Raw genomic sequence first — 12,004 nt, forward strand, 5'->3', positions numbered from 1 at the left:
GCCTTAGCGATTAAGGCCCATGCCTGTGAGGCCAAAGGACCCAGGTTCGATTCTCCAGGTCCCACATAAGCCAGATGCACATGGTGGCGCATGCATCTGGAGTTTGTTTGCAGTGGCTAGAGGCCCTGGCATGCCCATTTTCATTCTCTCTCTCTCCCTCTCTCTGTCTGTAATAAATAAATAAATAAAAATAAAATCTTATTAAAAATAATAATAAAGTTTAGGGACATTGGAGGCAGAGATAGGATTCCTGTGAGTTTGAGGACAGCCTGAGACTACATAGTGAATTCCAGGTCGGCCTGTGCTACCTTGAAAGAAAACAACAAATAAAGTGGAGAGAAACTGAGGCCAACGTCAACTCTAGTCTCCACATACACACATACATGCGCACCTGCACACAAACATGCACCCACACATGTATGAACAGGTAGGTACACACAGTACCACAGGGACTCAAAAGCAGCCAGGTAGGAGCTCTGGGACACAGAGGTGGAGCAGTCCCCCCAAAAGCCACAGACCACCTCATAGTCCTTGTACAGCGCGGAGGGGGTTGGGAGGAGGATGGGCCATATCCTCACATGCCTTCTCCCTCAAGGACCACCGAACAATTTCACTCATTCCTGGGACCGCTCTCTTGCAGAAAGGAATCGTATTGAAAATCGATCACACACAGCAAGAAACAAGGAAACCCTGACCACAGCTGCAGGGTGGGTTTTTCAGATCCTTTGGTAGGGCTGAGCACGTGGCTCAGCTGGTAGAGCGTGCTCCAGGCTTGCTCCCCCACACCACACAGACTAGGCAGGGTAGTGAACACTTACAATCCCAGCAATTGGAAGGTGGAGGCAAGAGGATCAGAGGTTCAAGGTCATCCTTAGCTATACAATGAGCTGGAAGCCAGTCTCGGAGCTATGAGAGACCCAGTCTGAGACAACAACAAAAAAAATTTCTTAGTTAACCCAAACCAGCATAAACGCTATGTACCTCTGTTTATTTATATCCCTGTGTCAATTAAATACCCATATCTGTCTGTCTCCTTTTCCCCCTCCCTGATAAGGCTAGTGCAGCAAGGATTAATGTGTTCTGTTACGTTTAACGAACTGATTGAAATCTTGTCTTTGCTTTTAAGGATGCAAGTACACAGAGATCAGTGTAGAGCGACAGCCAGATAGGGGCTGAGCAGCCACCCTGCGGTGGGATGAGCTACAAGAAAGAATCAGCAGATGTTTTCCGTTTCCTGGCAACCAGCTTCATCTTGATTTGACCTGGCATTTGGGGAGGCTATGAAAAAACAAGATCCAGGATGCTGGAGCCCGGTTTTCTAGTGGCAGATGGAGAAAGTATGTTCATACTCAAGGTTGCCTTCTTAAACAGGTACAAATAGTTTTTAAACAAGGACAGTAGTGAACACATCTTTTCGAAGGGCACACCCGACACCAGTATGGCGGCACGGCACATGGCCGGGATTGCAGGACGCTGAGACAGGGGGATGACTACAGGCTGCAGGGGGTCCCAGGCTACACAGCAAGTGCCAGCCCAGCCTATGGGACCCTGTTTCAAATAAACGATTAAACAAACCCCATTTCACCTCCACACACACACACAAAGTACACAGTGGGATCCAGGCGTGGTGGCACACACCTTTAATCCCAGCTCAGGGGAGGCAGAGGTAGGAGGACTGCTGTGAGTTCGAGGCCACCCTGAGACTACAGAGTGAATTCCAGGTCAGCCTGAGCTAGAGCGAGACCCTACCTCAAAAAAAAAAAAAAAAAAAAAAGTACACATTGGGAGGCTGGAAAAATGGCTTAGTGGTTGAGGCACTTGTCTGCAAAGCCTAATGACCTGGGCAACCCAGGTTCAATTCCTCAGTTCCCACATAAAACCAGATACACAAAGTGCCACATGCATCTGGAGTTCCTTTGCAGTGGCTCGAGGCCCTGGCATGTCCATTCTCTCCCATTCTCTCTCTCTCTCCCTGCTTGCAAATAAATTAATTAAAAATAAGTTGGAACTCTACCTCAGGAAAAAAAAAAAAAAGAAATGAAATTAATTGGGCTGGAGGGATGGCTTCTTGGTTAAGGCACCTACCTGCAAAGCCAAAGGACCCAGGTTCAATTCCCCAGGACCCACGTAAGCCAGATGCACAAGGTGGTACATGCATCTGGAGTTCATTTGCAGTGGTTGAAGGCTCTGGTGCTCCCATTCTTCATCTCTCTCTGCCTTTCTATCTCTTAGATAAATAATATATATATATTATTAATTTAAAAAGAGCACATCAGCTGGGTGTGGTGGCACATGCCTTTAATCCCAGCACTTGGGAGGCAGAGGTAGGAGAATCACTGTGAGTCTGAAGCCACCCTGGGACTACATAGTGAATTCCAGGTCAGCCTGGGCTAGAGCAAGAAACTACCTTGGAAAAGAAAAAAGTGCACATCAGGGAACTATAACTCAGAACTCTGGTGTGGTGGTTTGATTCGGGTGTCCCCCATAAACTTAGGTTTTCTGAATGCTGGATTCCCAGCTGATGGAGATTTGGGAATTAATGCCTCCTAGAGGCAGTGTATTGTTGGGGGGCGGGTTTATGGGTGTTATGGCCAGTTTTCCCATGCCAGTGTTTTGCACACTCTCCTGTTGCTATGGTCCACCTTACGTTGGCCATGGGGTGATGTCCACCCTCTGCTCATGCCATCATTTTCCCCTGCCATCATGGAGCTTCCCCTTAAGCCTGTAAACCAAAATAATCCTCTTTTTCCCATAAGCTGCTCTTGGTTGGGTGATTTCTACCAGCAGTGAGACCCTGACTGCAACATCTGGGTTCCATCTCTACTACCAAAGGGAAAGAGCAAGGGAAAGGACGGGTCTCTAAACAATGAAGTCAAATTTCCCTCTCAAGTGTTGGGCATGTATCTTACCATATATCGCCCATGTTTGTTTTTAAAGATCTATTTTTATTTATTATTTATTTGAGACAGAGAGAGAGAGAATGGGCACACCAGGGCCTCTAGCTGCTGCAAACGAACTCCAGTCACATGTGCCACCTTGTGCATCTGGCTTACGTGGGTCCTGGGTAGCCTCAAACCAGGGTCCTTAGACTTCATAGGTATGTGCCTGAACCACTAAGCCATCTCTCCAGCCCATGTTTGTTCTTTAAAATACAAAGGAGGGCTGGAGAGATAGTTCAGCAGTTAAAGGCGCTTGCTTGCAAGCGTGACCACCCAGACTTGACCCCAGTGCCCACATAGAGACATGCATGTAGTTGCATCATCAGAACTTTGTTTGCAGTGGTAGGAGGCTTGGACGTGCCCAGACTTTGTGCATCTCAGTAGGGAACACCACCAAATGGGGGCACCGAGAAGTCAGAGGCCTCTCCTGAGAATGATGTTTCTGTTTTTGTGTTTGTTTTGTTTTTCAAGGCAGAATCTCACTCTAGCCCAATCTGACCAAGAACTCACTCTGTAGCCCAGGCTTGCCTCAAATGTACAGCAATCCTCTTACCTCAGTCTCCTGAGTGCTGGGATTAAAGGCATGCACCACCACGCCCAGCCTTCAGAATAAGTTTTGCTGTCCTCAATCATACGAGAAAAAGAAGGTGGCGTGGCCCTGTGAGTCCTGCCTGCCCCCCTGCCCAGGGAGACCCCAAACCATCTGGACCCTCACTACCCCTCCACCCCATCCGATGACATAAAGCCCACTGAAAACCCTTTCTCCAGTCTCTGGTGTTTTCTGCTCCCAAGCTAATCAGCTTAAAGGAAGCCAGATGATAAACTCAAGCTTCCTGACCGGAGGCAGAGGGACAAATGGCCCCAGAAAGTCTCTGTGAGGCTGGGAAAGCAAGTGGCACGGAAGGTCCTGTCCTTCTGGAACCTTCGTGTTGTAAGCAACAGGGGGCAACCTGCTTCTCGGACTTCAAACCTGCAAGCCTTGTTGTTTTCAGGGCATCTCCACTCTTACGATTTATTTGTAAAATACATTATGTGTGCCTATGTATACTCCATATATGTACAAAGATAGAAAAATAATAATTCTTATCTCTAACCTTTTTTATGTTTTGGGGTTCTTTTTCTCTTTGCTGTTTAAAAATTATGTTTTGGTCAGCATGCACAGTTTTAGAGATCATTATGGCATTTCAAAGACTCTTTTAGTTGATCCCCTGCCCCCACTTCTTTAGCCCTCTGTTTACATGTCACGGTGTCCTTCCGCCCTCTCCCTACCTCCTTGTCCTCTCTTATTACCCGCTCTCTGTCCTCAGTCTAGCTATTTAGATTTAAAGGTGCAAAGGTGCAGCCCGGGCTGGCCTCAGACTCTGATCCCCCTGCCTTGGCCTTCTCAGCATCTTCCACCATGACAGGCCAAAACTAATTCTTTCTTTGCAATGAATTATACCTAAGACACATTCCAATGTAAGTCTAAATAGAAGGTGAGTTCAACTTAAAGAAGAAAAAATAATAGCTTTCTGGGTATGGTGGTACATGCCTTTAATCCCAGCACTTGGAAGGCACAGGTAGGAGGATCATTGTAAATTCAAGGCCAACCTGAGACTAAATATTAAATTCCAGGTCAGCCTGTGCTAGAGTTAAACCCTACTTCAAAAAAAAAAAAAAAAAAAAAAACCTCCAGGGTTAGAAAGATGGCTCAGTGAGCAAGGTGCTTGCTTGCAAAGCCTAATGACCCAGGCTCAGTCTCCAATACCCATGTAAAGCCAGATGCATAAAATGGTGCATGCATTAGGAGTTCTTTTGCAGTGGCAGAAGGGCCTGGTGGGCCCATTCTCTCTCCCTCACAGTCTCTGCTTACAAATAAATAAACAAAATGTTTTTCTTAAATGCCTCTTTCTCTCAAATAAATAATTTTTTTAACCATCAAAAATTGGTTATCATGCATTTTAGGCCAAACTAATTCAATTCTTACAAAGAATTTTCATTTCTTCAGTAGGAACCCCATTCTATTGGGAGCAGCAAGATCAGTTTGGTGGTCTGTAACCAGACATTTGCTGAGAACAATTAAATGCACGGACATGTGGTTTCCAATCCAGGTGTATATGCTTCACGAGTCTACTGAACACTTATGTTTGTGTACAGCACCATAAAAAATAAGACTCGGGCTGGAGAGATGGCTTAGCGGTTAAGTGCTTGCCTGTGAAGCCTAAGGACCCTGGTTCAAGGCTCGGTTCCCCAGGTCCCACGTTAGCCAGATGCACAAGGGGGCGCACGCGTCTGGAGTTTGTTTGCAGAGGCTGGAAGCCCTGGCGCGCCCATTCTCTCTCTTCCTCTATCTGTCTTCCTCTCTGTGTCTGTCGCTCTCAAATAAATAAATAAATAAATTAAAAAAAATAAATAAGACTCAAGGGCTGGACAGATGGCTTAGTGATTAAGGCCCATGCCTGCAAAGTCTAAGGACCCAGGTTTAATTCTCCAAGCCCCATATTAGCCAGATGCACAAGGGGGCACATGCATCTGGAGTTCATTTGCAGTGGCTAGAGGCCCTGGCACACCCATTCTCTTTCTCTCTCTCCCTCCCTCTCTCTGTCTCAAATAAATAAATAAAAATAAAATCTTTAAAAAAAATAAGACTCAAACTAAATTGGAGTCCTGTCCTGTCTCCAGAATGTTGGAATCACCCATGGTCGGGTCAGCGTGCATCTCAGTGATTGAGTCCTGCCTAGCATATGCAAGGGCCTGCGCTCAGCCTCCCACACTGCAAAACAATCGAAGTTAATTATACAATTAAATGCCAAGCACTGGCCATTTCCTTTAGAAGCCACAGAAAGATTAATTGGTTTGAGTACAAAATATTTATTAAAAAATAACTTTTTAAGCTGGGCATGGTGGTGCATTCATTTAATCTCAGCACTCAGGAGGCTGAGGAAGTAGGATGGCAGTGAGTTTGAGGCCACCCTGAGACTACAAAGTGAATTCCAGGTCAGGTTGGGCTACAGAAAGACCTTAACTTGAAAAACAAAAACAAAAAACAAAACAAAACAAAAAAAAGACAATAAGAAATGAATTTGGGGGGGCTGGAGAGATTGCCTAACGGTTAAGGCACTTGCCTACAAAGCCAGAGGGCTCAGGTTCAATTCCCCAGAACCCACATAAGCCAGATGCACAAGGTTAAGGGTAAGTCTGGAGTTTGTTTGCAGTGGTTAGAGGTCCTGGCCCACCCATTCTGCCCTTCTCTCTCTGCCTCTCTCTAGTAAATAAACACAAATAAAAATATTTAAAATATATGTATATATAAACATTTTTTTAAAAGGAAATAAGGCAAGACATAGGGGCAGAAATTATGGCAGGAGGGGCGCTATTTTAGAGGGAGTGTCAAAGTTTTCTCTTGTAAAAAAATTACATTGAGGGCTGGAGGAATGGATTAGTAGTTAAGGCGCTTGCCTGCAAAGCCAAAGGACGCAGGTTCGATTCCCCAGGACCCATATCAGCCAGATGCACAAGGTGACACATGTTTCTGGAGTTTCTTTGCAGTGGCTGGATTCCCTGGTGCATTCTCTCTCTCTCTCTCTCTCTCTCTCTCTCAAATAAATAAATTTTTTTTTTTTTAAATGGCATTGAAGGGCTGGAGAGGCTGCTCAGTGGGCAAAGCACTGAGCCCTCAAGCAGAATTCCTGAGTCCCACCCAGAGCTCACGTAAAGCCACCTCTGCGGTGGGCTTCTGGAGGCCCAGCTCGCCGACACTGACGCTGCAAGCGAGATGAGAGCTGGAGACCGAATTCCCAGGAAGCTTGCGTCAAGCCCAGCAAAGAACAGCAGAACGAGAAAGCCTGCCTCAGGTGAGGTGGACGGGCAAGGACCAAGCTGAGAGTTGTGCTCTGATCTCCATACGTGCACTATGGCACACTCATGCTCACACTCACACACACACACATAAGAATTTTAAAATATTTTACTTATTCATTTGCAAGGGGAGAGAGAGAACGAGAATGGATGTGCCAGGGCCTCTTGCCTCTGCAAATGAACTCTGTGCATCTGGCTTACAAGGGTACTGGGGAAACGAACTCAGGCCATCAGGGGTTTCAAGAAAACACATTTAGCTGGGCGCAGTGGTTCACGCCTTTAATCCCAGCACTCAGAAGGCAGAGGTAGGAGGATCGCCGTGAGTTCAAGACCATCCTGAAAACACAGAGTGAATTCCAGGTCAGCCTGAGCTAAAGTGAGACCCTATCTCAGGGGCAAAAAAAAAAAAAAAAAAAAAAGTAACATAGGGGCTACCAAAATGGCTCTTCAGTTAAAGGCCACTTTCAAGACCTGATGGCCCCGGTTCAAATCCTCAGTAGCCACGTAAAACCAGATGCACAAAGTGGTGCGTGTGTCTGGAGTTCATTGATAGTGGTGGGAGGCCCTGGTGTGTCCATACTCACTCTTCCTGTCTCAGGATGGCCTTGAAATCACGGTGATCCTCCTACCTCTGCCTACCGAATGCTGGGATTAAAGGCATGCGCCACCACACCTGGCCACCTTATTTTTATTTTATTTACTTATTTGAGAGCAACAGACAGACAGCGAGAGAGAGAGAAAGAGAGAGAGAGAGAGAATGGGCACACTAGGGCCTCCAGCCACTGCACTGCCCCCTTGTGCATCTGGCTTATGTGGGACCTAGAGAATCCAACCGGGATCCTTTGGCTTTGCAGGGAAATGCCTTAACCACTAAGCCATCTCTCCAGCTCGGTGTTGCTGTTAACAAACTGGTAAAGCCCCATTTTCCAGGCTGTTTTCACTCTAAAATAAGTTTTTGAAATTTATTATTTGTAAGCCAGGCATGGTAGTACTAGCAGGCCTTTAATCCCAGCACTCACGCGGGAGGCAGAGGGAGGAGGATCGCTGCGCGTTCGGGGCCACCCTGAGACTACATAGTGAATTCCAGGTCAGCCTGAGCCAGAGTGAGACCCTACCTCGGAAAAACAAATCAAACAAACAAACAAAAAACTATTATTTTTATAAATGCTCAGCCAGGTATGGTGGTCTTTAAGCACAGCACTTGGAAAGCAGAGGTAGGAGGATCCCTGTGAGTTCAAGACCAGACTCCGGAGTGAGGTCCAGGTCAGCTTGGGCCAGAGTGAGACCCCACCTCCGCGGGGGCGGGTAAGTGGCAAAGATATCTGGTATTTACACGCAGGGAGACCCTACACACACACACACTTACGCACATACATAGTACGTAAGTACGTACACACACACACACACACACACACACACAATTTTTGAATACGAAAGCCCAGCAGGGTTTCCTGTATGTGCCCCCAGTGGCGGACTGACCAGGTGCCCACCCGTGCGGATCCTGGCGGTGGAGAGAGCAGCTGTCAGCCCGCGGGCAGCGGGAGAGGACTCTCCAGAAGCCTGGGCCCAGGCGGGCAGCAGCACCCGAGGCCGGGGAGGGGCTGCGAGCTCGAATGGCTTCCTTTCAGGCGGACCCTGCAAACCCAAACCCGTACCCTACGGGAACGGAGCCGGGGCTTTGGCAAGAGAGGCTGAAACGCGTGATCGAATCCACCCAGCTCCGTGTGACCACAGCGCCTGGCTGCCAGGCAGGGTTCTCTCTCTGGAAGTGGGGGGGGGCTCCCAACTTCCAAAGCCTCACCGGGCGGGCGCAGAGAAGTTACATGCTCGGGGAGAAAGAGGAGCGTGTGGGAGGTCACCGGCCGGGTGGGAGCGGCCCCACCGCAACCGGCATCCCGAGGCGACCTCAGCCCAGCGCCCGCGCCCGCGCCCCGGGCAGTCCGCGCCGTCCCGGCCGGGGGTCGCCGTCCTCACCTGCTCGGCCCGGCGACGCTCCGCCCGCCCGCACGTCCCCGCGGGGCTCCCGGTCCACGCTGCTCTCGCAGGTCCTCGGCGAGTATTTTCCGTCTGGCTCACATCACTTCCCGTGGAGGAGAGCGGGCCCGGGGCGGGACCTGCTGGCTCCTCCACCTCCCGCCTGCCTCCTCCCTCCGGCCACCTCGGAGAGCGCCCCCAGGCCGGGGCGGGGACCCGGACCTCCCTCCCTCCTGTCCTAGAGATGCCCGGGATGACAGCTGTGAACTGTCCAGGGTCGGGACGCTGCTTCCTTCCAAAGCCCTCCTCGCTATAAAATCCAGCTTGCGGGTGCTTCCCAGGGACTCCAAGAGACCCCCCCCCAACCGACCCTGTCCTCCAGAGACAAGGGACAGCTCTGGAGGACCTGGACATGACCGTGAGAGGAAAAAAAGAAATACAGTCTGAGCTGAGCAGGGTGGCTCACGCCTTTAATCCCAGCAATCAGGAGGCTGAGGCAGGAGGATTGCAGTGAGTTCCACACCAGCCAGGGAGTACAGAATGACTTCCAGATCAACCTGGACTAGAGTGAGACCCTGCCTCAAAAATAATCGTAATAAAATAATAAAAGAAAAGAAAGGGCTGAAGAGATGGCTTAGCGGTTAAGCGCTTGCCTGTGAAGCCTAAGGACCCCGGTTCGAGGCTCGGTTCCCCAGGTCCCACGTTAGCCAGATGCACAAGGGGGCGCACGCGTCTGGAGTTCGTTTGCAGAGGCTGGAAGCCCTGGCGCGCCCATTCTCTCTGTCTCCCTCTATCTGTCTTTCTCTCTCAAATAAATAAATAGATAAATAAATAAATAAATAAATAAATGAATAAAAATTTTTTTTAAAAAAGAAAGAAATTGTAAGCCATTCATTACAAGAAATGAAAAGGTGGGGGCTGGAGAGATGGCTTAGCAGTTAAAGTATTTGCCTTGGAAGCCAAAGGACACAGATTCAATTCCCCAGAACCCATGTAAACTAGATGCACAAAGTGGCACATGCGTCTGGAGCGTTTGAAATGCCTGGCACTCCCATTCTCTCTCAAATAAATAAAATAGATATTAAAAAAAAAAGAAAGTGCCGGATGTGGTGGCACACACCTTTAATCGCAGCACTTGGGAGGCAGAGGTAGGAGGATTGCTGTGAGTTCGAGGCCACCCTGAGACTACACAGTGAGTTTCAGGTCAGCCTGGGCTAGAGTGAGACCCTACCTCGAAAAACCAAAAAAGAGAAGAGAAGAGAAAAAAGGAAAGAAGAGAGGGAGGGAAGGAGGAAGGGAGGAAGGAAGGAAAGGAGGGAGGGAGGGAGGGAGGGAGGGAGGGAGGGAGGGAGGGAGGGAGGGAGGGAGGGAGGGAGGGAGGGAGGGAGGGAGGGAGGGAGGGAGGGAGGGAGGGAGGGAGGGAGGGAAATTGAAAAGGGAGCAGGCATATCAAGTAAACCTGGGTCAGGCCAAATCCGCGCGCCTCTGCTGCCCCCCAGTGGCCCCTTGGTGCATGTCATGACTCCGAGTCAGGCTGAGGTTCGCCCAATGGAGACGGCCAAATTCATCCAAGGTGTCCGGTGATTCCCAACAGTTACCTTCCCCCTCTGGCTCTAATAATTGTACTTGCAGGAGCGGGAACATGTCACTCATCCTCTCTCTCTCCAGCACCCACTCCGCTGTGGCGGCCACCCGCCCAGCCCCAGCCCTAGTCTGCAGCGCTCACCTGAATCCAGTTGACATGATATGCGTCTTTCATCCCAGCACTCAGGAGGCTGAGGTAGGAAGATTGCCATGAGTTAGTTCGAGGCCAGCCTAAAACTACATAGTGAATTCCAAGTCAGCCTGGGCTAGTGAAACCTATAAATACATAAACAATAATATATCACACAAAGGACTAGTTAGCCACGTGAAGTTATTGATACGAATTACAGTGGCTCGATTTGGCAACTCCACACATCCATGTCACACAAACAGCGATGAACCTGGGCTTAGAGATAAGAGCTGCTCCCCACGTGAGAGAACCAGCAGACTATGGGTGAGGTTGAGAAGGAAGTGGCCAGATGCTCACATGGAGAACAGTCCTGAGTCACTGTCAACCAAGAGCCCAGGGGGGCTTAGTCCATTCTGATTGGTTTTAGACTTACTTATCTTGGAAACACTTCTGAGTGGTCTGTGAGGTTGTTTCCAGACAGATTTAGGAGGGAAGACCCACTATGAATGTGGACAGGACTGTCTGATGGGTTAGGCCTTTAATCTCAGCACTCGGGAGGGGGCAGAGGTAGGAGGATCGCTGTGAGTTCAAGGCCACCCTGAGACTACATAGTGAATTCCAGGTCGGCCTGAGCTACAGTGAGACCTTAACTCAAAGGAAAAAAAGAAAAACAGGATAAAGCGAGCTGAGCACTAGCCTTCATCTCTCTCTGCTGTCTGACGGGGTACAGCATGGCCAGCTGTCTCACAACTGTTACCATGCTTTGCCAGACTGTACCTTCATTGCCAAAATAAAACTTTCTTTCCTTAAGTTGCTTTTGTCAGGTGATTTGTCATGGTGACGACAAAAGCAATGAGGAAAGTCACTGCTAGCCACCATGCTCTCCCTCACCTCATTCTGGCCCCACGAAGCAGTTACTATTCCTGTTCTGACCTTACAGATGAGGAAACTGGGTCTGACAGTGACTCAGCACGCTGATAAAGGCTGAGCAACTAATGCATGGCACAGCCAGAACTAGAACTCGGATTGAAACTCAGACTTGTAATGACTGGTAAGTCTGTGGAGGTTTGACTCGGGAGTCCCCCATAAACTAAGGTGTTCTAAATGCTAGGTTCCCAGCTGATAGAGATTTGGGAATTAACTTCTCCTGGAGGCAGTGTACTTTTGGGGGTGGACTCATGGGTGTTATAGCCAGTTTCCCCTTGCCAGTGTTCAGCATACTCTCCTGTTGCTATTGTCCACCTTATGTGGGCCAGGGGGTGATGTCCACCCTCTGCTGATGCCATCATTTCACCCTGCCATCATGGAGCTTCCCCTCAAGCCTGTAAGCCAAAATAAACCCTTTTATCCCATAAGCTACTGTTGGTAGGGGGATCTCTACCAGCAATGTGAACCTGGCTGCAACAGTAAAGTGGTACCGAGGAGTGGGGTTTCTGCTGGAATCCTGACTGCAGCTTTGGCCTTTTGGCGCTAATTTTCAAGGGAAATATGGAAGGATTTGAAACCTTAGCCTAAGAGACACCTTGTAGTGCTGTAAGTT

The 12,004-nt window shown here is 48.9% G+C and overlaps 1 protein-coding gene across 2 annotated transcripts in view; it reads right to left on the reverse strand.

Moving 5' to 3' along the window:
* Positions 1–8,862, reverse strand: part of Rab27a (RAB27A, member RAS oncogene family) — a 65,756-nt gene extending 56,894 nt beyond the window's left edge. The window contains exon 1 of one of the 2 annotated variants that reach the window (XM_045160407.1): positions 8,751–8,862. The gene's annotated coding sequence lies outside the window, so the exon portion shown is untranslated. The remainder of the gene's footprint in view (positions 1–8,750) is intronic. The other variant, XM_045160408.1, reaches the window with a different exon arrangement.
* Positions 8,863–12,004: the final 3,142 nt, after the last annotated feature.

Source organism: Jaculus jaculus, chromosome 10 (assembly GCF_020740685.1).
Source record: "Jaculus jaculus isolate mJacJac1 chromosome 10, mJacJac1.mat.Y.cur, whole genome shotgun sequence".
Taxonomy (NCBI): Eukaryota; Metazoa; Chordata; class Mammalia; order Rodentia; family Dipodidae; genus Jaculus; species Jaculus jaculus.